Source organism: Podarcis pityusensis, assembly GCF_964106645.2.
Source record: "Podarcis pityusensis genome assembly, chromosome: 1".
Classification (NCBI taxonomy): Eukaryota; Metazoa; Chordata; class Lepidosauria; order Squamata; family Lacertidae; genus Podarcis; species Podarcis pityusensis.
The window spans coordinates 102,234,311-102,258,518 of NC_138028.1; the positions used below are offsets into that span (position 1 = coordinate 102,234,311).

At 45.2% G+C, this 24,208-nt stretch overlaps 1 long non-coding RNA gene across 1 annotated transcript; it reads left to right on the forward strand.

The window, feature by feature from the left end:
• The first annotated feature begins 15,953 nt into the window (after positions 1 to 15,953).
• Positions 15,954 to 21,347, forward strand: LOC308475596. The gene is made up of 2 exons (XR_013985314.1): positions 15,954 to 16,050; positions 21,125 to 21,347. It is a non-coding gene; the product is annotated as an uncharacterized lncRNA (long non-coding RNA).
• Positions 21,348 to 24,208: the final 2,861 nt, after the last annotated feature.

Genomic DNA, 24,208 nt, shown 5'->3' on the forward strand with positions numbered 1-24,208 from the left:
AAAGAGCATGAAATCACTTTGCGACTCTGAGTATATTTCACTGGCGACGAAGGTGGGATCCCGCTGAGCTGACTGCCACACACAGCACCGCAGCACCGCCAACTGCCGCACCGCTGCCTCGCACCGTGTATCCAGGCTTCAGCTCCGGGGCACAAGGAACTCAGAATGGCAGCCAACAGCAGCTTCTCGCCATTCAACCCAGCATCTGGAGACTGGGAAGCGTACGCCTCCCGTTTCACCTTCCTCCTAGAAGCCAAAGGGGTCACCGACGAAGAAGACGCCAAGAAGAGGGCGATATTCTTCAGCGTCTGCGGAGAGGAGACGTTTGAAATCGCCCGGGCTCTCCTTGCGCCTGAAGACGTCGCTACTGTTCCATACAAAACAATAATGGAACAGCTGAAGGGGCACTTTTCGCCGCAGCCCTCAGTGGTGGCTCGTCGAAATGCCTTCTACGCAAAGCGGCAAGCCCCTGGGGAAACCATAACTGGGTTTGTGACCTCTCTCCGCCAAGCCGCCCGGTTCTGCAACTTCTCAGAGCTGGAGAACATGCTTCGTGACCGCCTCGTCGGTGGCCTGAAGGATGAGAAGCTGCAACGGCGCCTCTACGCTAAGAAGGACCTAACGTTCCAGGTCGCTCTGGAGGAGGCCCTGGCAACAGAAGCTGCCGAGAGGTCGACCCAAGAGGCACGGCCGAGCCTGCCATCCCAACCGAGGGTCCACCATGAAGACCTCACCGACGACTCAGGATCCGACAGGGAGGAGGTGCACCGAGTACAGCAGCGCACTCAAGCAGCGCACAGACCACAGCTGCCTCGACGAGAAGGAGGGAACTGCGCAAGCTGCGGGGAGAGTCACGAGAGGAGGACCTGCCGTTTCCGCAACGCAGAGTGCAGGCAGTGCAGAAAATCGGGACACATCGCCCGGGTGTGTCGGGCTCGGCCCACCCGACACCAGGCATCAGATGACCAATCCAAGAGCCCCAGGTCCCGGGGCCCAACGCACCAAGGCAACTCGACGGAGCTCACGGACTTCCAGGTATACCAGTTGCCCCACCCCAACGTAGAGAAAATTTATGTAGAGGTACAGATAGAGGGGGCCCCATGCCGCATGGAGCTTGACACGGGTTCAACTCTATCCATAATCTCGGCAAGGACCTTAAGGAAACTGTGTCCCACTGGGGGTCCCAAACTCAGGCCGGCCCCATTCACCCTCCGGGACTTCCAGAAACGTAAGGTCCCCACAATGGGGGTGGGGACCTTCAGGGTGCAATACCGAGGGCGGACGCGGCAACTGGACTTGCTTGTGGTCAAGGGCCCCTACATTAGCTTACTGGGATTGGCATGGTTTGGACCACTGGGGCTAGCTGTCACCGGGGTGAACCACACTAGCTTACAAGTGGACGTGGACGCCATATGCAAGGAATTTCCAGGGGTTTTCGATGGGAAATTGGGACAGTATACGGGCCCCCCCATTGCGCTACAGCTTGACCCCGCAGTACGACCGGTCAGGCTCAAGGCCCGCCGGGTCCCGTTCGCCTTGAAACCCCGTATAGACGAGGAATTGGACCGACTCGTAGAGCAAGGAGTGCTGGAGCCGGTGCCTAATGCTCCCTGGGAAACCCCAATCGTCACACCCGTCAAGCCTAATGGTTCGGTCCGCATCTGCGCAGACTACAAATGTACCATAAACAAGGCCCTCACGGCCCACGCATACCCAGTGCCAGTGGTCAGCCATGTCCTTGCCACCCTGGCTGGGTCGAAAATTTTTGGCAAGCTGGACTTGGCCCAAGCATATCAACAGCTGCCAGTAGATGAGGCCACAGCAGAGGCACAGACGATTGTGACGCACAGAGGAGCGTTCAGGGTAAAGCGGCTGCAATTCGGTGTCAGCGTGGCACCAGGCATATTCCAGAATATAATGGACTCTCTCCTTAAAGGGATTCCTGGCGTCACCCCCTTCTTCGATGATGTGTTGATTGCCGGCCCCACACCAGAGGAGTTTGAGGACCGCCTCCGCACCGTTCTGCACCGTTTCCAGACGGCGGGTCTCAAGGTGAAGCGGGAAAAATGTCTACTAGGAGTGCCTCAGGTGGACTTTCTGGGATTTATGGTGGACGCAGAAGGGGTCCACCCGACTGGGGACAAGGTACGGGCCATTTGTGATGCCCCAGCGCCCAAGAGCAAGACTGAACTTCAGGCCTTCTTGGGACTATTGAACTTTTACCATTCCTTCCTTCCCCACAAGGCGGCGGTAGCGGAGCCCCTACACAGACTCCTGGACAAGCGGGCCCCTTGGGTGTGGGGCCAGCGCCAGGAGGCCGCATTCCAGGCAGTCAAGGACTTGCTTGTCTCAAACTCGGTCTTGGCACACTTCGACGAGAGGCTGCCGGTGGTGCTAGCATGCGACGCCTCACCCTATGGCATTGGAGCTGTCCTGGGGCACCAACTCCCGGATGGAAGAGAGGTACCGGTGGCGTACTTTTCCCAGACACTCAACACAACCGAGCGGAACTACTCGCAAATCGACAAGGAGGGTCTGGCAATCGTAAAGGGAGTAAAAAAATTCCATGATTTCTTGTACGGGCGGCCCTTCACCGTGGTGACTGACCACAAGCCGTTGCTTGGCTTGTTTGCCCCCGAAAAGCAGACCCCCCAAGTGCTGTCTCCTCGCGTCCTCAGGTGGTCAATTTTCCTTGCCAGCTACCAGTATGCACTGATTCACCGACCTGGGAAGGCGATGGGCCATGCGGACGCCCTCAGCAGGCTACCACTACCGGAAACAGGCCCTGACCCAGCACCTGCACAAGAGGTTATGAGCCTGGAGCTGCTTCCCGACCGCCCCATTCAGGCACAAGAAGTTGCACACCATTCCAAGAAAGATAGGGTCATCTCCCGGGTCCTGGACTGGGTGTGGAGGGGATGGCCCAGCAGCAGCCCCGGGCCAGAATTCGCCGGCTACACAACCCGCAAACATGAACTGTCGGCCCACAAGGGGTGCCTGTTATGGGGAAGCAGAGTCGTTGTTCCCCAGCCCCTCTGCAAAAGGGTCCTCACAGCCCTACACGAGACACATCCAGGGGTAGTAAGAATGAAGGCCCTTGCCAGGAGTTATGTGTGGTGGCCGGGGATCGATGGAGAGATAGAGGCCTGGGTCAAACACTGCCAGGCCTGCCAAGAATCCCGCCCAGATCCCCCAAGGGCCCCAGTCCAGTCCTGGGAGTCCGCCCGAGCACCATGGTCACGCCTGCATGTGGATTTCGCTGGCCCCTTTCAGGGGAAAACATTCTTCATAGTGGTGGACTCCTACACCAAATGGCTGGAAGTCGCACTGGTACCGTCCACTTCCACGTCCGCAGCCATCCGGGTACTACGCAGGCTGTTTGCAACCCACGGGCTCCCTGACACTCTCGTCTCAGACAACGGGACTGCATTTACGTCAGGAGAATTCCAAACCTTCACAGCGCAGAACGCCATCCGCCACATCCGTTCGGCGCCGTTCCACCCTGCCACCAATGGCCAAGCAGAACGCATGGTGCGGACCACCAAGGACACCCTTCGCCGCATGACGCAAGGGGACTGGGAGTACCGCCTTGCCACATTCCTTCTAGCACAGCACAGCACCCCCAGCTCAACGACTGGCCGGAGCCCCGCTGAACTACTAATGGGTCGGCGCCTTGCAATCAGATTGGACCGCCTTCACCCCGATAGAGCTCAGGATGAGGTAGTGGTGGGGGAAGGCAGGAACCCCCGGACCTTCGAGGCCCAGGACCCAGTGTACGCAAAGAATTTTGGGGCAGGCCCAGCATGGGTACCCGCCACAATCACCAGGGTCACTGGCCCCGTGTCGTACGAGGTGCTAACGGATGGGGGGCAATGCTGGCGCCGCCACTGCGACCAGATACGGCGACGATTCCCGGGAGAAAACCAGGAGGAGGACAGGTCAGAGGAGTCCCAAGGGAACAGCGGGGCAGTGAGGCCCATAGAGCAGGAGGGGCCAGCAGGAGAGGCAGAATCAGTAAATACAGAGAGGACCCGTGAGGCCGAAAGGACACCGGAACCAGAACCACGACTGAGCGAGCCGGTTGCACCAGACCAAACAGCCGCATCACAGCCAGCATCCTTGGAACACGAGCCAGAACCCGGAGCCCGGACCAGGGAACACCCCAGGCCACAACGCACACGTAGGCCGCCGGCATACCTTGAGGACTATGAATGCGACCTCCCGGGCAGGACTGGAACTTAGAGGGGAGGGGTGTTATGTACTGAGTTGAATAGGATCCAAACTGTAGCAGTCTGATTGGTCCTAGAACAATAGGATCCAAAAGGCAGCAGTCTGATTGGTCCTAGAACAATAGGATTCAGAATGCAGCAGTCTGATTGGTCCTAGAACAATGCAGCAGTATGATTGGTTGGCAGGAACCACCCAATCCTGCTCCAGATAGAAGTGAATCCACAACCTGATTGGCTTACAGTAGAATTCCAGAATTAGCCAATCATGTGCAGCCCATTGTGTAAATAATGTATATAAAGCAGATACTGTGAGGGGACATTTATTCATTCCTCCTCACCACTATGAGCTGAATAAAGAGCATGAAATCACTTTGCGACTCTGAGTATATTTCACTGTTAAATCAGTTTAAGCCAAGAGTAGCCCACAAAGTGCCTTAAGCTGTAAAAGGCACTCTTTAATTTGTAGTCTACATTTTAACTGGTCTTCTACTATGGCTGTTTTAATATAAGTCTGAAATGACTCACAGTCACCCCATTCTGGAGTGTTACCCCATTCTGGAGTGATGGCAGCAACATTTGTGGCAGCTGCTTGTTTTTGTGCCTGTATGCTTATTTTTCTAGTTTATCTTTCCTAAGATTCTCCTAGCAGCTGCAAGTCACCCACTTCAAGACAGTCAGGAAATTGCTCACTCACAGGCTGAAAACAGCCTCAAAAGCCTTTCTTAGGGGTGCAACAGACCATTAATTAATTTATAAGTGCCTGTGGTAGCACCCCAACCTACCCAGACTGGTATTATGAGTGCCTCAGAATGGGGTTATTGTGGGAGGCAAAAGCTATGACTGCAGAAAAAGAGCTCCCCTCTTATTGACCCTCCTGAATTCTACCCTTCAACTACTTTTGAAATAATCCCTTCAGTTTTGAGAAATCCTCTCTTTCTAAATTAAAAGTGACTTTTTATGCAATTTCCCACTAACACATGTGCTGAATTTGATACTGCTGTTCCCAAGCAATTCTGCAACACTCATATCTCTAACCAGATCCTGGGCACTGTTAAGTATTAAATCAAGGGTCGCCTCTTCTCTTGTCAGCTCATGACTAAGTGTTCTAAGGCGCCATCATTTATTGTATCTAGAAATTTTGTCTCTTTGTCATGATCTGAACGTACATTTTAACCAGTCAGTGTGAGGCTAATTGAAGTCACCCACTATCACAACATCCCCCGCCCCACTTTTGGCCGCCATCCTGATTTCTTTCTCCATCTCTAGATCACCACCAGTGTTTTGGCAAGAGTATGTCCCTCAGTGATTCTGTGACTTAAAGCACTCCTCCTAAGGTTTCAGATTTATTGTACTCAAATCCTACTTTGACATACAGAGCAGCTCCACTAGCAGTCCTCTCCATTCTGTAGATTGCTTATGCGGGGACAACTATTTCCTACTGCTTATTGATATTGCTGTCACATTGGTGTTCTCAGCCTAAAATGGGTGAGTTAAAGTGCCTGACTAAGGATGCTTGCAGATGGGGGCTTGATAATGCAGATGGGATGTCCAGATGTTACAAATAGATCATTGACAAAAGAGGGTTAAACCCTTTCCCCCCGATTTCTCCCACAATGGGAAAAATCCAGACTAAATTGGCGGGTATGGGCTGGCATTTTGGTGTCAATGACGTGATGTAGATGCTTCCAAAATTCAGTATGCATGAGGAGCACTGATTCTACATTGAAAACCCATTACCGCCCTTATGCAGTTTAACTCACCAATCTTGGCCTTAAGGCTAATAGTGCCAGTATCCAATCACATTATATTTTTGCTCTCTTTCTATGCCAGCTTTGAGCATTCTGTTGTCTTTGCATTGTCATTGTCTGCACAAGCTCATTGAAATCTTCTATCCTGGCCCCGTTTTGTGGGCACAGATCATCCCCAAGGGAAGTGTTGTTATCATGCACCTCCAGCTAATGTCAGCATTCCCACCGTACATCATTTTAAGAGGTGCTTTTTAAATCTTAAAATGCCTGTCTTGTGCTGAACTCCCAGATTGCTTCTTTGAATGTGAGCAAATATTTTTTAAAAAAGAAAAAGTTTGAGGATTTTGGAAATGTGCCTATTAATGTGCTAGTTATGACTGGGAGGATGGAGGGATGGTTGTACTGCACGGCGTGGGAAGATAACCTTTGGATCACAGTCTCCACCAGAACACAGGAACAACTCTCCTAGATTTGATCCGTGACATTCACAAAGGATCTAGTACAGTTCACCAGTGAAATTTGCAACTTTGGTGAACCATTTTGTAGAAATCTCATCATTTAGGAATACCAAACTCAGTGAGAGGGCAGAGAAGAGAGATTCCTTATTGCTCGGAATGGAGGGGAAATTCCATTCTGTATGGATTTAAGGATGAATCTATAGAATCTGAACTTTCCAAAACAATATGAGAAGCAAAACACAGCCATCCTTCAAAATTCACACTTACCCAAATTTTGCAATGCGGTTCCCAAACCAGTGTTGACAAAAATGTTTATATTAGGGGGAAATCTGCATAAAGGTATTAGTGAAAATAGCATACAAAAATTAATTATGCTTGTGAAAATCGCTTGTATAAGTGTGTGCTTCAGTCAGTACTGAATGCAGTATTGTGTTTATTGAGAGAAATTCGCACTAAAATGCTGATAAATTTTCATGAGGATTTTTTAAGAAAAAGAAATTGCAAATTGCTGTTAAATGTGGATAACCAATATATTATTGGAAAAATATGGGACATAAAGAACCACAATTGGCAGATCCTTTCATCCCTACTTACTGAAACCTGTATCCTTGGTCTTACCCATGGGCCCAGCACTTCAACTCACCACTGGGGGCGGCCGCTGAGACCACATAACACCGGTCTTGAAAGACCTACATTGGCTCCCAGCACGTTTCTGAGCACAATTCAAAGTGCTGGTGTTGACCTTTAAAGCCCTAAACGGCCTCGGCCCAGTATACCTGAAGTAGCGTCTCCACCCCCATCGTTCTGCCCGGATGCTGAGGTCCAGCGCCGAGGGCCTTCTGGCGGTTCCCTCATTGCGAGAAGCAAAGCTACAGGGAACCAGGCAGAGGGCCTTCTCGGTAGTGGCGCCCGCCCTGTGGAATGCCCTCCCATCAGATGTCAAAGCGATAAATAACTACCTGACATTTAGAAGACATCTTAAGGCAGCCCTGTTCAGGGAAGTTTTTAATCTGTGATATTTTACTGTATTTTTGGTTTCTATGGAAGCCGCTCAGAGTGGCTGGGGAAACCCAGCCAGATGGGCGGTGTACAAATAATAAATTATTATTATTATTATTATTATTATTATTATTATTCAACTGGGGCAACTTAGACCATAGCAGCAACCCATTCTTCATTGCATTTGTTTGTTCTCCATGCTGCTGGGCCAGTTACAATTAAAGCAAGAGCATAGGTGAGAGTTTGCAAGAGCAGAAGTTGAAGCAAACACAATGTCATGTCAAGATTTGAAGCAAGTGAAAATTCAGCAGTCCCAACTGTACTGATAACTTAATTCCAATGCATGTGACTGGGAATTTCTGATAAAACAACGCCTACTTGATAAAACGATATTGCAAGTCTCATGCCACTGAAATGAAACAAGGGCTGATCGTTATAACTGGTCTAATGCTATTCTTCTCATCTGCTTGCAGAGATCTGAAAGCTGTTGGAGAGATATCATTGGAAGCTCTGGGATTTTCCTCTGAAGTCATTCTGAATTAACTGCTAATGGGGAGCCTTCTTTGATAGCTCTTTTATAATTAAATGCAGCTGGATGAAAAATCAACCACAAAGGAACTCAAGTTTGTTTATCATTACTCCTGATTTTGTAAGCAGATGTTTTGTGAGTACCTTCGTAGCCTACTTAATTTGTCTCCATTTAATATGAAGCAGGTAAACTTTGATTAATAAACTGAACAATGAATTCCTTAGTTCAGTTTCAAATCTCTCTATGGCTACAATCTTAGGATGCTGACGTGGATGCATTTTTTAAAAACTGGATTTCATGGAACATGCTTCTGCGTATGCAAGTCTAGAACAGATTAAGAACTGTTGAACTGCACCACAATTTAAACCTTTATAAATGATCTGAGCCTGTGTGAGTATAATCAATAACTCCACTTGCCATCCCAGTCACTACTTCTGTGGGTTAATAGCCCCCTCCTATGGATCAACTTTAACGGATGCAGGAGAAATAAACATAAACATGCTTCTGCGTATGCAAGTCTAGAACAGATTAAGAACTGTTGAACTGCACCACAATTTAAACCTTTATAAATGATCTGAGCCTGTGTGAGTATAATCAATAACTCCACTTGCCATCCCAGTCACTACTTCTGTGGGTTAATAGCCCCCTCCTATGGATCAACTTTAACGGATGCAGGAGAAATAAACATATTTCTCCATGGCAGCTAAAGCAACGTCCCATTCTTGGCAAGCGGAGAGCAGAAAGGCAAAATTACACCACCATGATAGTTTCTTAGGCCTGTAAGAAGAAGAGTTTGGATTTGACATCCCGCTTTATCACCACCCGAAGGAGTCTCAAAGCGGCTAACATTCTCCTTTCCCTTCCTCCACCACAACAAACACTCTGTGAGGTGAGTGGGGCTGAGAGACTTCAAAGAAGTGTGACTGGCCCAAGGTCACCCAGCAGCTGCATGTGGAGGAGCGGAGACGCGAACCCGGTTCCCCAGATTACGAAACTACCACTCTTAACCACATAACCACTACACCACACTGGCTCCAGTGTAATGGCTGAGAAGATGCTGAATAATAACGGGGTGATTACATCCTACACCCCTTTGCCCTATCCAGGGCTGGCCCTAGTGTTCGGCAGAGTGAGGCAACTGCCTCAGTCAGCAGATATTGAGGGGCAGACTTGTGTGTCATGCAGCCTGCCCTGCGCCCCCTGTGCTAGCCTGATGCCCTCATTTGCAGTGGAAGGCTCCCTAGTCAGCTGTAGTCTATGGAATGGGGGAGGTGTCATCTTGCATTTTGCTTTAAGGAATGTTGAATGTCTTGCACCAGTCCTGCCTTCACCTTAGAATGACTACTTGTCTGGCAGAGGTCTATACAATGAGAAAGATGAGTAGTGCTCACACTGCAGTGTTTTTCATGGTTAATATCGAGATCCTCCCCAGTCATACAGACAGAGTTGCAACCTTGTGCTTTCTCTGGGATCCTGGGTAATAATTAAATAAATACTTAAATAAATACTTGCTACAGGTAGTGCAGTCACTATTCAGATACCATCTTTAGATGACCATCTTTCACTTTCCAAGCTCATAGGCTTGGCACTACAAATCTATTAGGTGTATTAAGGAGAGGAGAGGAGGCGTGTGCAGAACTTCTGGTCAGTCACAACTGTTTCTGAGTCATTTCCTACCTCTTACCCAGCAGACCTGTCTCAATATTATGATTCATTTCCTTCTAGAAAATGGAGGGGGAGATTTGAATGGAACATGAGGTGGTGAGTTGTGCACCCAATACATATTTGTGACATGTCAGAGCAATTAGCCACACCCACCCGGTTCCTTCTGGAGGAAAGAGTTGGAGCGGTGGGAAATCACCACTGTTATCATTTCTGCAAATCAACTGAGATGGCTTCATTGCCTCAGAACATTCCCATGAAACCACCTTTAACCACAGGTTTGGGAAGATGAACTTCAGGAAAATGTCTCAGGCTTCCATGGTGAAAGACATCAATAACTAATAAGTTTCATCATCTTATCTGTATGTGTGCCGCATGTGTGGCAATCTTATATGCATTTTATATTGCAATACTTTGTCATCATCAATGACTAAGGCTGCAATCCAACTTCCTCCATAAACAGAGAGCTGGGTGCAAAAGGATTCCATTCAAGTCTAGTATAATCTTCCCCAACTCTGCCATGTTACTTCCATACTGAGTGTTACTGCTAGGAGTACTGCAGAAGAGCAAAGACACTACAGTGGTACCTCGGGTTAAGTACTTAATTCTTTCTGGAGGTCCGTTCTTAACGTGAAACTGTTCTTAACCTGAAGCACCACTTTAGCTAATGGGGCCTTCTGCTGCCGCCTCGCCGCCTGAAGCATCCTGAAGCAAAGTTCTTAACCGGAGGTACTATTTCTGGGTTAGCGGAGTCTGTAACCTGAAGCGTATGTAACCCGAAGTACCACTGTATTGTTCTTTGAGACCTTCTCAGTTCCCAAGTGGGGATTCCTTTGGGTGACCTATTTGTTGAGAATTCATCCTTCTTTACTTGCAAAAAGCTTATATGGAGGTTAGACAGTGCCTGCTGTCTATTGACATTCTGATTTGTTTGTAGGGAGGTTATACATCCATAAGCATTGAATGCACTAAAAATGACATTCTTGATGTCAGTCTGGAACCAATTCCCATTAACTTCAGGGCCAGTGGTCAAGCCAGAGCAATCCTTGGCAGGAACCTGCTTGGGAAAAGTTGTTCCAGAGTGTATTGGGAGCTTTGATTGTGGGCTACAAATTGCTCTTCTTATTCATTCATTTTCAGGCAGCCCATTTGTTGTTCCTTACTCTCTCCCTCCTGTAGCTGCTTTTTAAAATAATTGCTTTGATACATTTTTCTAAATGGGTTTAATGAGTCAGAAATTGAATTAACACCAAAAAAAATATTGCTTTTTCATACAAGTGTCTTGAAATTACACTTTTATAATTTCAGATCCATGTCTGATGATTTGCTACGAAAGATACATTCATTCTTATTAGTTTCCCCGTGCTTTGCATGATTTTTGAGGCTGATCGTGGCATTGTGACTGATATAGGAGATTGCAGAAAATTAATAAAAGATAAGAAAAAAGAAAACCTTTAACGATAGTTCAGTATAGCACAATACTCTATGGCTTATCTTCCTTTCAATGGTGATTTGTGGAGAAATAAAGCAAGGCTAATTATATTAACCGAGACTTTATATTTTGGAAAGTGTAATGCACAAGATCGTTGTGGCCCACAAAGGAAAAAGAGTTGACATTGAAATTTCTCCTAGAGTGAAGTTCGAAACATATCTGTGGGTTCTGTTTCAAATAAGGCAGCAGAGGAGTTTTGAGGAATGGTGAAAGCCTTTTCAGAAGCTTAGCTGGAAATGGTGAGCAGGAGCACTTGCTGAAGTTCTGCTTTCTACAAAAGCCTTAAAGGGACAACTTTTAAAGTGTGTGTTGTGCACTCAGGGTGACCAGGAGTCCTGCTTGAAAATAGGCAGAGGGTACAAATTTGCATGTGACACAAAGTAAATTTGATGCTAATTTGTGTCTTCTTGGACAGTCCAATCTGCATACAGTATTCCAGATATAGGAAATCCTCTTGGAACCTCTGGACTTAATATTTCATGCTGCATTTTCTTTCTGAGATTGCCCATGAATGATAAATATATTTTTTAAAAACCCCAATATTGGCCTTTCATTGAAAGGATTTTTGTGTTACATTTCACCATGACAATCACAATGGGTCTGGGTAGGAGGTGCCTGTTAATGTAAAAAATTAAAAAAAATTCATCCAGAATTAACACAGGGCTTTTTAGTTATAACCACCAGCTCGATCAATACCCTTTTGAGGAAAGAGAGGAAAAAACAAACTGCAAAAAATGACAACATCCAAGGCAGCACATTGCCTTCCAACCCGAGTAATTGGGTTTTGTAAAAAAAATAATTCATCCACCCCCCCTCTTAACAATAACAAATAAAAGTAAAAGAACAACAAAGAGGAAATCGCCCCCAACTGGCCTCCACCTCCTTGTGAGGAATGCTGTGATATTGGAGGAAACGGTCCTGCTGAGCTCTGATATGACACTCAAGTAGGTTCCCGAGAGCCAATCAGGTACTGCCTGCAGAGATGGTTTTTGTTTGCAACATTTTCACACATATTTATTCAAATAAAGCCTTTGTTTTACCAGCATGGCAAAACACTATGGCGCTTTATACTGTGATTTGGAAATGACAGCACCTAGGGGAGTGCCGGAAAAGAACTGACGGCAACTGAGGCTGAACCCTAAAGCTCTGCTATTTGTGCTATTCATTTTGAAGTCACGCCTTAAATTTAAAGGTTTACATGGGGGCAGGAGGGAAACCCGCTCCAAATCAATGTTTGTCACTGCTCCATTTTTTTCTTCAGTGCAACTATTTCGGTCTAATTATTTCTGAGCAACTCCCTGTTATTTCTGAATTTGGATGTTTAAAATCCCACTTCTCAATATATTTGCAGAACCTCCAGTAGATTAAGTGGTGGTACAGAATGCCTACAGTAAAACAAGGTGTTTTTAAACATGTATACTCAGAAGTAATCATCAGTAGTTATTAGAAATGGATTAGCCAACTTTGTGGAATACTGATCTGTTTTCAGACACTTACCATGACAATCTGTGATTAGGACAATGCACTTCTAATTACTTAATACTTGGGGGAGGGGACAATTAGGCCATGGTTATTACATTATGACCTACACAGGCCCTTTTGATGACCAGTGAGACAGAATTCTCCAGGTAGGGCTGGCAACAACCCAAATCTGAAACCCTGGAGAACTGTTGGCAGGCAGTGTAGACAATACTGAGATAGCCGCACTAAGGGTCTGACTCTGTATAAGGCAGCTACCTAGCTTCTTTCTTCTTCTTCTTTTTAAATACAGTTTTTATTTATTTTCATGGTACAGAAGTTATCTTTTGAGACAACAATTGTTACAACAGTAAACAACAAGCAACTTTTCCTGATAAAATTACAGACTTTTATCATGCCATGTGTTAAAGTTTCGTTGGATTACTCTAAGAGATCATGCCACATTTCCCCATTACATTCCTAATGCCTTTGGGGAAAAATAGATAAATAAATAAGCAGAATTCTGGACCAGATGCACCTTTGGCCTCTGTTGCAGAAAGGCAATTACATGCCTAAGTTTGCAGCCTAAAGTTAAGTCCAATTGATTTCAGTGTGAAAAGTAGGGGATTATTGTTAAGATATGCACTGATAAATAAAAATAAAACATATCTCATATGCAATTTTAACAAGTTCTGAGAGTACAATCCTACATATGACTAGAAAGAAGTAAGTTCCATTTAATTCAGTGGCCCTTACTCCCAGCTAAATGGGTACAGTATTGTTGCATGCACTTCATTCAAAGTCATGTGTCTTCCTCTCAATCAGCATAGAACTCCAAGTGTAATTTATGTTGTCATGGGTAAGAAGGCAATGAGACTGCAATTCTATGCACACTTACTTCTGAGTGAACATATAAAAGAACTGACTCTGTCGTGAAGGTCACATCCGTCAAAATCCTTTGACCTTTTGCCACTGAAATCTACAAGAGCTGGATTATACCTTTCATCTGCTTTCTTGTGGACAAGTGTTAACAACTGGAGTTCTGCTTTTATCACACAGTTCAAGCTTTTGTGCTTACTTTGTATGGTGTTTTGCACACCTACAACTTGCCTTGTTGGACAGGTTCTGCCATCCATGCTGATACTGCCATTGTCTGGTGTGCAATTACCAGGTGTTTGGTGCAATGGTCAGCGAAGCTGCTATAGGGCTTTGTGAATCTGTGCAGGCGAGCCTTGTGGGCCTTCCATAAGAGACTCTTCTAGACCTCCAACAAGGGGGGAAAAAGGGCTTTGTGACAAAACTGAGTAATGAAATTCAAACCTTCACTTGGAGTCTCCTTGGCCCCCATCTATAGTTGCTCCTTATAGATATCTTTATGATGAGTGCCTCATATAGCACAAAGAACCAGCACGAAGAACCAATACTTTTGTCTGTTTCCAGCAGATTTTGGAGAGGCTCACATAAAGACGCAAGAAGACCGCAAAGAGAAAAAAATATCCTGGGACTCCAGCTCATCACACGATGAAGATGTGTGTTGCTGTGCAAAGATCAAGAGGAGGAAACTGGAATATTTTGGGCACTTTTGAAGGGGAGATGGAGACCATCTGGGGAAGAGGATGCTGCAAGGAAGAGTGCCAGGACAGAGATAAAAGTGACGGCAAAGGAAATAGTGGCTTGGAAACATCAAAGAGATGGACTAAATACACAGTTGAGATGAAAAAGTAATCTTGAACTAGAGCAGGCAAATTCATGATAATGTCAGGATCCAGCGTCAGGGTTTAGATCAAGGTGGTCAAGCTGGACCTAGGTCAAGAGTCTGGGCACAAAGTCCCATTTCAGAAAACCAGAAATTCAAAAGCACCACCAGGAAGCCAAATCAAGTCAGAAAGCAGGTTACTAGAGCCAAGAGCTCATAGCTGGAGCTTCAAAACGGCACCATATTAAATAGCACCAGGCAGCTGAGCAAAGGCCAAGTCACTGTCTTGTAGCAGGCACTGAAATCAGTCAGCGTCAGACCAAGCAACTGCAGGACTGCAAAAGCCTTTACTACAGTTTTAAGAAACTTTGGGGAATGGGGCTCAAAGGGCCACAGCAAGTTGATCTAAGTTAGTAAAATGAGTCTAAAACAAATGACAAATTCTGTAAAAAGTTGACTTCAGAAACTTGGGTCAAATAATAAATATGGACCTTTAAATTCAACTCAGATCCAAAAGCTTTTGAACTTCAAGACTGTGACATATGGATATTGTAAAATTCAAAACGTTAGAGGATTACATTTTGACGTTTTGAACGCACAGAAGCACTGACAGCCAACAGTCTGATGGTCTCAAAACTTTGAAACACAGTGATTCAGAACTTCAAAACCGTTGGCCAAGAGTGCCAGTCAACAATTGACATGGGAAATCATATACTTAGAGCTGTACTAGCCATTAGGCTAAGTACTATTGTATACTCAAAAGGAGTAAAATCAGGATGCTTCTGCTATAGAGCATTGGTTTCTGTGAATACCTGTGAGGCAAAAGGGAATCTATTGTGCAACCTGGGCTCATCTCAGAGAAAGGCAATGTCCATAATAACCACCTCCTGGTATCATATTCACATCTTGGAGACTGGGAAATTGAGCCATGGGAAGGAGCCATATCAGTTTGTGACCGATGTGGTTCCTCTGAAATTTCAGGATTACCATGCAACATGGAATCAGCTCTCTCTCACACCCTATTCTGGTAATGTATGAATTATCTCTGTGTTTAGGACTTGAGGGTGTGTTCAGGCAGAGAAAGGTGTGAAAGGGGCAAGTGTGGTAGCAGTAAGTAAGGCCTTTGTAACTGTCTTCTGAGGCTTCCTATCACTGTAGCCCTCATTAGCCTCCGCATGAACGTACCCTGAAGTCATAAGCACATACCATGGAGATGATTTGTCCAACAAAACTGCAAACAGCAGATTACCTCAATTCCCAGCTCCGTGTGTTGTTGGATTGTTGCTTTTAAATAAGACATCAGCTTATGACATAATGAGTTTGCTGCAAAAAAACAACAAACCTCCAAAAAACTTTACACCACAAAACATTTGCCCCAAAGCAAAATAGGCTGCACCAATGGTCTCCATACTTTAAACATGGAACCTTTTAATTGGATCTCGTCTTCTCACTCTCTACATCATTCTGTCCAATCAGGGACTGCAAAGTCAATGTGGTAACATCACCACAACAGACTCCATGAGTCTGTTGCCTTCAGTTTAGAATGATGGCAATGCTTCCAACCTTCACTCTTAATTGTTTTTATTATGACACCATGTAGCCAATCAGATTTCATTATGAGATTGTGTCACAAAACCAATTCAGAGTGAGCATTACCCCCATTCTGTTTTAGGGGTGGGGCTAAAGTGTAGCTCCCTTAAGGTGAACACTTCATCTCTGAATGCAGCCCTCTAAAATAATCGACAGGAGATTCAGTTTACAAAGGCAAGCATGGACATGGTAAACCCTTCACTAATTTTAGCTCAGTCTTAAAAAAAAAAAAAATTCTTTAGCTGTAATGCTTATTACATGAAAGACTATTTTTTATACTCATGTTAAGCTTTTTTGAGAAAGCACTTCTGTGCTGTTTCCTCAGCATACTGTGCTATGGATTCTTAATGGTGATATGCACCACTCAATGGATTCTTCCTTGTAATTCATGTTTGCTATTTTGTGTGTACCTGATAACTCTGTAGCTGAAGTTGTCTTGGGAGAGCCCTGAGTGGAGAGCTATTTCTGGTAGGGAGCAGGAAGCAAGCTCCCTACAGCTGGTCCTTCATTGACTGAAGGTGTATTTTTTTGCCACAGTCTTCTTATTGGGAGGCAGAAGTTGTAGCCTCTTAATGGTCATTGGTTCCCTGGCAGACCTCAGAGATCAGAGCTAAACACAGAGGAGCAGGGGCAGGGAAATTTAGCAACCTTAATGACATGGGCAATAGCCCTGACTCTGGGTTGGCAAATGCTAGGAGTGGTATTTTTCAAGCTTGAAGGCCAAATTCCCTTCTGGACAACTGCTTGAGGACAGTGGTGGGCAGAGGCAGAAGGTTTTTTTAAAAAGACTTTGTACAGTAGGTTTGTGTATAAACACAACTCTCTATCCTCGACCCAGACCAGGAAGAGGCATTATCAGGACAAGTTCAAGCCAGGTAAATGCTCTAGGGGTGTGAAACAGGCACACTGAGGTGTGGCCTGGAAAGAGCTCTGAGAGCCAGATAGGGAAGCATTTGGATCTGGGCTTGAGGTTCCCCACCCCTGGCATAAGAAATGGGAAATATCACAGGTTTGCTTTTCCATATTCCATTCCTTGGCCTCACTTCCACCTATGGGGAAGAGCCTGGAATATTTGCCCACGACATCCCTGTTGACTTTATTTACCTAAGTGAAGATTCCCTGGAACTCTTTGTGTGTCCGATTGCTCCTTAATGGGGAATGATAGTTTGAAAAGCTGGAAGCAAGAAGAGCAGGGCAGGGAAGGGAAGGGGAATGTCTTAATGCTGATGATACAACGTCAAATAAAACAGAAAAGAACAGAGGCAGTAAGGACTGCAGATGGTTAACATTTTTATTTGCCTTCCCTCACTCCCCCTGGAAGTATTGTTTTTATTCTGCTGTTAAATCTTCCCAGACTTTAGTTCCTGTTTGATCTGAAGAAGAAAAAGTTGCCACCATCACCGCTTTGGTGAGAGTGGGAGTTGCAGAGACATGGGTAGGATTAAGTAGCAAAGTGTCCTGTTCCTGTGTAGGGTCATTAATCCATGAAGAGAGAGAGAGAATTTGCAAGACATTTGGAAGGTTTTGTGTTTGCCAGCACTTTTATTTGAAATATGTCTCTTTTATTTTGTAAATGATGTTCCCATCCAGAGGCCTGACACTGTCAAGTTTGAGAGATTTGGCTTGGCATGAATCGTGTGGCCAGATCATACGGTTTCAGTTGCTCTGAAAGAACCCAAAAATGCCATTTAGGAATATTAATCGTCTAAGCTGCTCCCAAAGGATTGTGTTGCATAAATAGACACAGGCTGTGATCTGGGCTACAAAGCTTCGGCAGAGAGACCGTTCCTTCCACCCCCTTCCTACTTCACAGCACCATTAGTTTGTGCTATAGGGTGCTTCAGAGGTACTGCTCCTGTTTTTCTTTCACTAGAAATGGAAGACTCATGGAACTCTAGAGTTGGAAGGGACCTTGAGGATCATCTCTAGTCCAGCCCCCTGCAATGCAGGAATTTGCAGCTGCCCCGTACATGGATAGAACTTTCAAACTTGGCATTATCAGCACAACACTCTAACCAAATGCATATTTAAATTAGTATGAAAGAATCCCTGTTTCCCGCCCCCTGCCCCCATATTAAACTTTAGTTTGCCAGACTATGGAGTTCTGATCCTGAACTTTTGCAATACGGTTGCTTCACCCCTTTACTGCTTTGATGCTCCTGCAACATCACAACAGCATCAAACATTGTATCATGTTGCTCTAACTCCTTATGCATAGTAAATTTAATATGAGTAGAGACACTGCTCAAGGTTTTGTCAGTGCCTCCCCCAGGTTATCTGTGGCCAGACTGTGTTTCTATTAGCCAAAGCACAGGTTAGTCTCCGTTCTTCAAATAAATGGCTTATTGTGTGATACATGGTGTTGCATCCAATAACAATGCCTGGAAATGTCTAGGTGGGATAGATGCTCAGGTGTACACAGCTTGCGCTATGCAGGGATTCCTCCCCACTCCCAGGACAGAGATGCTCGTGAAACTGCATGGTAGTGGAGGAAGTGGTTACATCCTCTGTTGCTTATGGCAGCATTTCCCAACCTTGGGCCTCCAGCTGTTTTTGGACTACAACTCCCATAATCCTCAGCTAGCAAGACCAGTGGTCAGGGATGATGGGAATTGTAGTTCGAAAACAGCTGGAGGCCCAAGGTTGGGAAACACTGGCTTATGGTTTGTCTCGCTTGCTTAAGCCACCTGGAGCTAATTCCTTGAACTAATTCTTCCACGAGCTCCCGTGCTTTCCCCTTGTGCTGCACCGTGACAATCTGAAATGAATATCGAGGCAGAGCTATTGGGTGGACGGTCCTGTCGCAAAGCAAACACATGAAGCAGGTGAGCTTTTTGATGGACACAGACCCAATAGTTGTGAAGAAGAGGGAATTTTGTAGGTTTCTTTGATAGCTTATTTATTACACATAAATAAGGAGGTATTGCCGGTTTGGTTCCAGATCCCTACAATAAAGCGAATATCGGAATAAAGCAAGTCACACTTTTTTCTTCTTCTTCTAGTGCATAGAAAAGTTATGTTTACAATATATTGTGGTCAATTAAGTGCACAATAGCACAGTGTTTTTGTTTTTTTAAAAAAACAATGTGCATGCCTTAATTAAAAAAGACAAACACTTTCTCGCTTAAAAAATGCTAACCATCTTTGGAGCCTTCAGCAAGTTTGCAAGGAAAACAGGGAGGGGAGGTGTTGCATGCTTGATCATCACACCAGGCATGGCCTCCCTAAGCTTCCCAGGCTTTGGGAAAGAGACGTTAGGCCTCTGACAGGATGGTGCAGCTCCCCTGCCTCCTTCCCAAACAGAGCCGTCTTTCCCATACGGCTTAGTGGTTCATTGCACCAGGGCGCCAGCCTCTCAGGAGCACCCCAGTGACTGGGGGAGCTGTGCAGCTTTGCCGGCAGCCTCCCCTTTCCCTGCACACCCGCCAGCTGCGTCCCGCCAACCATATGGCTGGTGGGCGTGCAGCTTGCCTCCCAAGCCTCCGTGGGAGGAGAGTGATTCCCTCAGAGGCTTAGGATGGAAGCTGTGCCCCACCAACTGTATGGCTGGAGGGTGTGCAGCTTCCTTCCCAAGCCTCCGTGGTAATTTGGGGGTGGTGAGTGGATATTTGCACTCTGGCGCCACATCTGCTAAAGATGGCCCGGTTCCCAGAGTCAGATAGGCTTAGGGAAGGTGGCAGGAGGGCACTGGGACCCCATCAGAGCACTGTGCCTCCCTCCCTAAGCAGGTAGAAGCTTTCTGAGTTTTGGGATGGAGGAGCCAGGCTTTAATACTGGGAACATTTAGGGGACTAGCTTAGTGCTTTTAGTCCACTGGCAGCATATAAGGCAATGGCCCATCTGGTCCAGCGTTCTGTTCTCAGTGGCTGACCATATCCCTGTGGGAATCCCAAAAGCAGGCCCTGATTGCAGCAGCACTCTCCCCAACAAATTCTTGGGTCAAGCATCTTGGATTTTTTGCCTTTGAGGAAAAAAGAGGGGCATTTGTTTATGTATTGTATGTGCATGTGCCCATTAGATCACATAGCCCATAAGCTTAAGGTATATTACAGGTTGAACAATCTTCACATCCTAAGTTAGTTAAAAGGCACATTTGGACATAGAGATCATTTGGTGCTCAAATCAAGGTACCCTCAGGACAGCCTTTTGCGAGACAAAGTAAAAATGGATTGAGGTATATTGTTCTGTACAGGGTTTATTTTTAAAAATGGGAAATTTGGAAAAATGCCTCGTTTCAATTTATATTCCCTTTGTGATCCATCAAGGAGGATTCATCCCTTATTCAAATGACTAGTCAATATGTTAGTCGGATCAAATGCCATTAATAAGATACTAAAAATGCTTCTGAGGAACAAGGGGATTTCTTTAACAAGTCATAAAGTGCTTTTTAATCCATTTCTGACTTGTTAAATTCCCACAGATTGTTCTATCATGATGCAGTTTCAATGACAGTCGGTGTGAGGAGAGGAAAAAAGAGAAGGGGTTGAGTTTAAAACAAGGACAGCCTGCAGATAACATCTTTTCTCTCCCAGACTCCCAAACCCTTCGGTCAAACCATTTCAGGTGGAGTGATTTTATTGACCTGGCCCCAGTGCAAGCAAAATACGTTCCCTTTAAAGTTCCGCAGGGCCGCATATGGGATGTGTTGTGCAACAGTGTGTCCGGTTAACAACTGTGCTGATCTTCCCAAGCCAGGATAGCGGAAGTCCCAGGGATATTCACAGGAATTGCTTGCACTTTGTCCTCCAAATTTGGCTTGTAACAGTGTCAAGGACTGGAACTCAGCTCTCCCAGAGAATACGGAAGAGGCAGTCAGCAGTAATCCCTATTGGCATCTGAGGCTGAAAGGGCCAGCTGCCCTTCTGACAGAGGGAGAAATCAGGAGCACCATTTGAAGAACAGAGAGTGGGCACTTCTCTCCATTCCTGTCAATTATGATTATGATGGCTGTGATAGCAAAGTGCAACCTCCATAGTTAGGTGCAGCATACCTCTAAATGATAGCTGCTAGGCACAAACCAAAGGAAATGGCTGTGGCCTTCATGCCCTGCATCCAGGGCTTGCTGGATGCTCCTGGCTGACCACTTTTGGCCACAAGATGCCAGACTAGATGAACCTTTATGTGCTCTTCTTACGTTCTTTGTTTTAGACCACAAGAGATTATTCCTCAGGGCACTTACATCTCTCCAGTTATTATAAGACTAACCCCTGCCCCACAAAACATACGCACAACTTTGTTTTGCTTTTTTTTGTGTGAACAACAGGCTTTGAACCTCTCTGGGAATCTTCTCCACTATTGAAATATTTTCCTCCATCCCACCCACTGCCTCAAAACCTGATTTTATTTCGCTGGAAGAAAATGAGAAGTAGAATGCAGATGGGATGGTGAAGATTCATACCCTCTTGGTCTTCAAAGTTTGTGCCTGTAGATTGCTTAGCTAAACTTCCAGCCTTTACAAGAATGTTTAAACTAGAAGTTTCTCAGTATTGTTTCTCTGAATTCCTTCAACTGTATTTTTTTAAAAGTGCGGTGGGTCACTGACTTGAGATTGAGGATCAACTGGAAGTGTAGTCATACTCCCTGTGCGTGAAAGTTTGGCCTTGGCATTGTGTAGAATTCCTTTTGACATTTTTTATCGGAGTCCTATAAAGTTGTCTTTGGAACTGGGACAACAGCGGCACAGGTAAACTTCCTCCATTTAAAAAAAGAAAAGAAAAGAAAGGGGGATCTGGGATTTAGTTCATGGGAACCAAGCCTAAGCAGATGTGAAAAGTTCAAATAAAGGAAGGCCAGATTAAATGCACTTTTGTGGTTCAAAAATCAAAACAGATGTTATTATTCAACCACAAAAAAATCTACGAACATTTTAAGTACCGTTAGGTGACTGACCATCTGAGATCCTTAGTTCCTACAATAATGAAGTCCTTTTAAAAAGATATAGCAGCTGAAGGAAATGTATTTTGAATCACAACAAATATTTTTGCACTACTATAATATCATTAATTCCAGGGCTCCGGATACTGGCCTGTAACATATAACCAGGGATAACCAGGGAAAAGCTGATACAGAGGAACTCAGGAAGCAGATTAATTATGTATCTTAAGATATGCAAAGCAATGTAGGAAATGACACACCCTCTTTATCGTCACCCCAAAAGTTTGTTATAAGAAAAAGGTTTAAACAGATAAACAAAAGAGTATGAACTCCCTCTTTTGCCAGTGGTAAAATGAATGCACATTAAGGGATGTATGTAATAGAGATGAAACCCTACAGGATTGGAAATCTATTTGATCTATTTTAAAGAGCTCCGTTAACTCCTTGTTTGCCTTGATTAGGGCTGAAAGTTTTACTGCTGAAGGGTAAAGCTCCTGCCTGCAGTGAAACTTGAGGTACCAAATGGTCTGTGTGTTTGGGGAAAATATCTTACCTATGAGCACCATCAGTTTAAAAAGGTGGCAGCCCTGTCCAAACCCCACACGGGTCTCACAAGGCTTAATCTCAGCTAGGCTTCACCTTATAGCTTATTGTCATTTCCAGGATTCTGCCTTAGAAGCTGAAGAGCAATAATACAACTTCTCTGGAGCATGTGCAAAGTGCTTTCCTCTCACAGATGAACAACAACAGCCAGCATATGCAGATGTATCGGGCAGTAATGCTTGCCATGTAAGATATCGTTTATTTCAGGAAGGCAATAAAATACCCTTCTTCTTCTTTTTAAAGAAATTCATTAGAGGCCAGTGCTGTAAACTTTATGGTGTGCCACTATAAAGCAGAGCAGAGCAGAGATTAAGTATGCCAAAATAAAGTTAGCATAATCCCATTCAGACAGTTCAAGGAGGTAAGATTAACCCAAGCAGACATTTGGGGAATTCACTTTTTCTCCCATTCAGGGAAATGACTGGATCCTGACGAGTCATTCCAACAGGTGTTCCTGTGCTCTGATACTAGTAAATGAATATCTATTACCACATGAGAAATAAATGTTCATTCCTGTCATGGGCTGAGCTCAAATCCCATGAAAAACCAGATCAGCAGATCATCACCCAATAAATCAGACGTTTGGGTTTACGACAAACGACTCTTATACATGCCTTTCCCCCTCTGAACAACAAATGATTGGCAGTAGGTAGGGTTGCCCTATTTCAAAAAGTAAAAATCAGGATACCTCAAAAGTTGTTGAGCTTTTGGTATAAAAAATGCCCCAAAAGCAGCATTTTTTTGATTGACTTGCCAAAGATCCAGGACAAAGCATCAGAAATCCCCCCCCCCCCGATTCCGCCTACTGTATGGCAGCTCCATTTTCTTAACAGATGGGACAGAACCTGCAGATGTACTTCCAGATCCCTGAACTGGCACCTTCTTCATAGGGTATCTGGATAACAGGAATTCCTCCCAACAAACCTGCCAGTGTCATGCTTCCTTGAAGAAAGCCCTCCCTGGTGATCTTTTGATTTTTTAAAGTTGTTTACACTTGTCACATTAATATATGTCTCTGGTGAAGCTACAGAGAACTCTGGTTGTTCTCCCAAACTGTTCACATTTAGCTAGTAGTTATGCATACTGTTGATGGATAAGGAATTATGTAAGTGACAAGGGATCTTGTTTCCAATCTTGTTGCCTTTCTGTTAGGAATACCACAAACTTGTCTCCTGGTTCATTAAATAGCAAGCACAACTATGGAGGACTCAGAGCTTGGGAAGTTCATTTTTTTAAAAAAGAACTCATTCTAGATCAAGTTCATCATATCCAAGAACAATCCAGTTCACATTTGTCATTTTACAAAATGAACTAGTTTGGTTCATGTTCACTTCACAGTTCAATAAATTAATCTGAGTGATCAGGGCTGCCGGGTGTGTGTGTGTGTGTATGTATGTGTGTGGAGAGAGAGAGAGACACAGAGAGAAGGCAGATACCCCACCCTTCACAATGAAGGTAGAGGGGACTTGCCAGTGTGGGAGCCAGTGTGGTGTAGTGGTTAAGTGGTTAAGAGCGGCAGTCTCATAATCTGGTGAACCAGGTTCGTGTCTCCGCTCCTCCACATGCAGCTGCTGAGTGACCTTGGGCCAGTCACACTTCTTTGAAGTCTCTCAGCCTCACTCACCTCACAGAGTGTTTGTTGTGGGGGAGGAAGGGAAAGAAGAATGTTAGCCGCTTTGAGATTCCTTCGGGTAGTGATAAAGTGGGATATCAAATCCAAACTCTTCCCTTCTTCTTCTTTCGGGTTTTTTGTCTTGAGTGGAAAGCAAAACAGGCTCTCTGTTCCCTCCCCCCTTTTTTTGCTGCTGCAGCTGCAGCAAACCAACCAAGCAGAAATCACAATGTGTCTCCCAGCAACTTTCAGCACCGT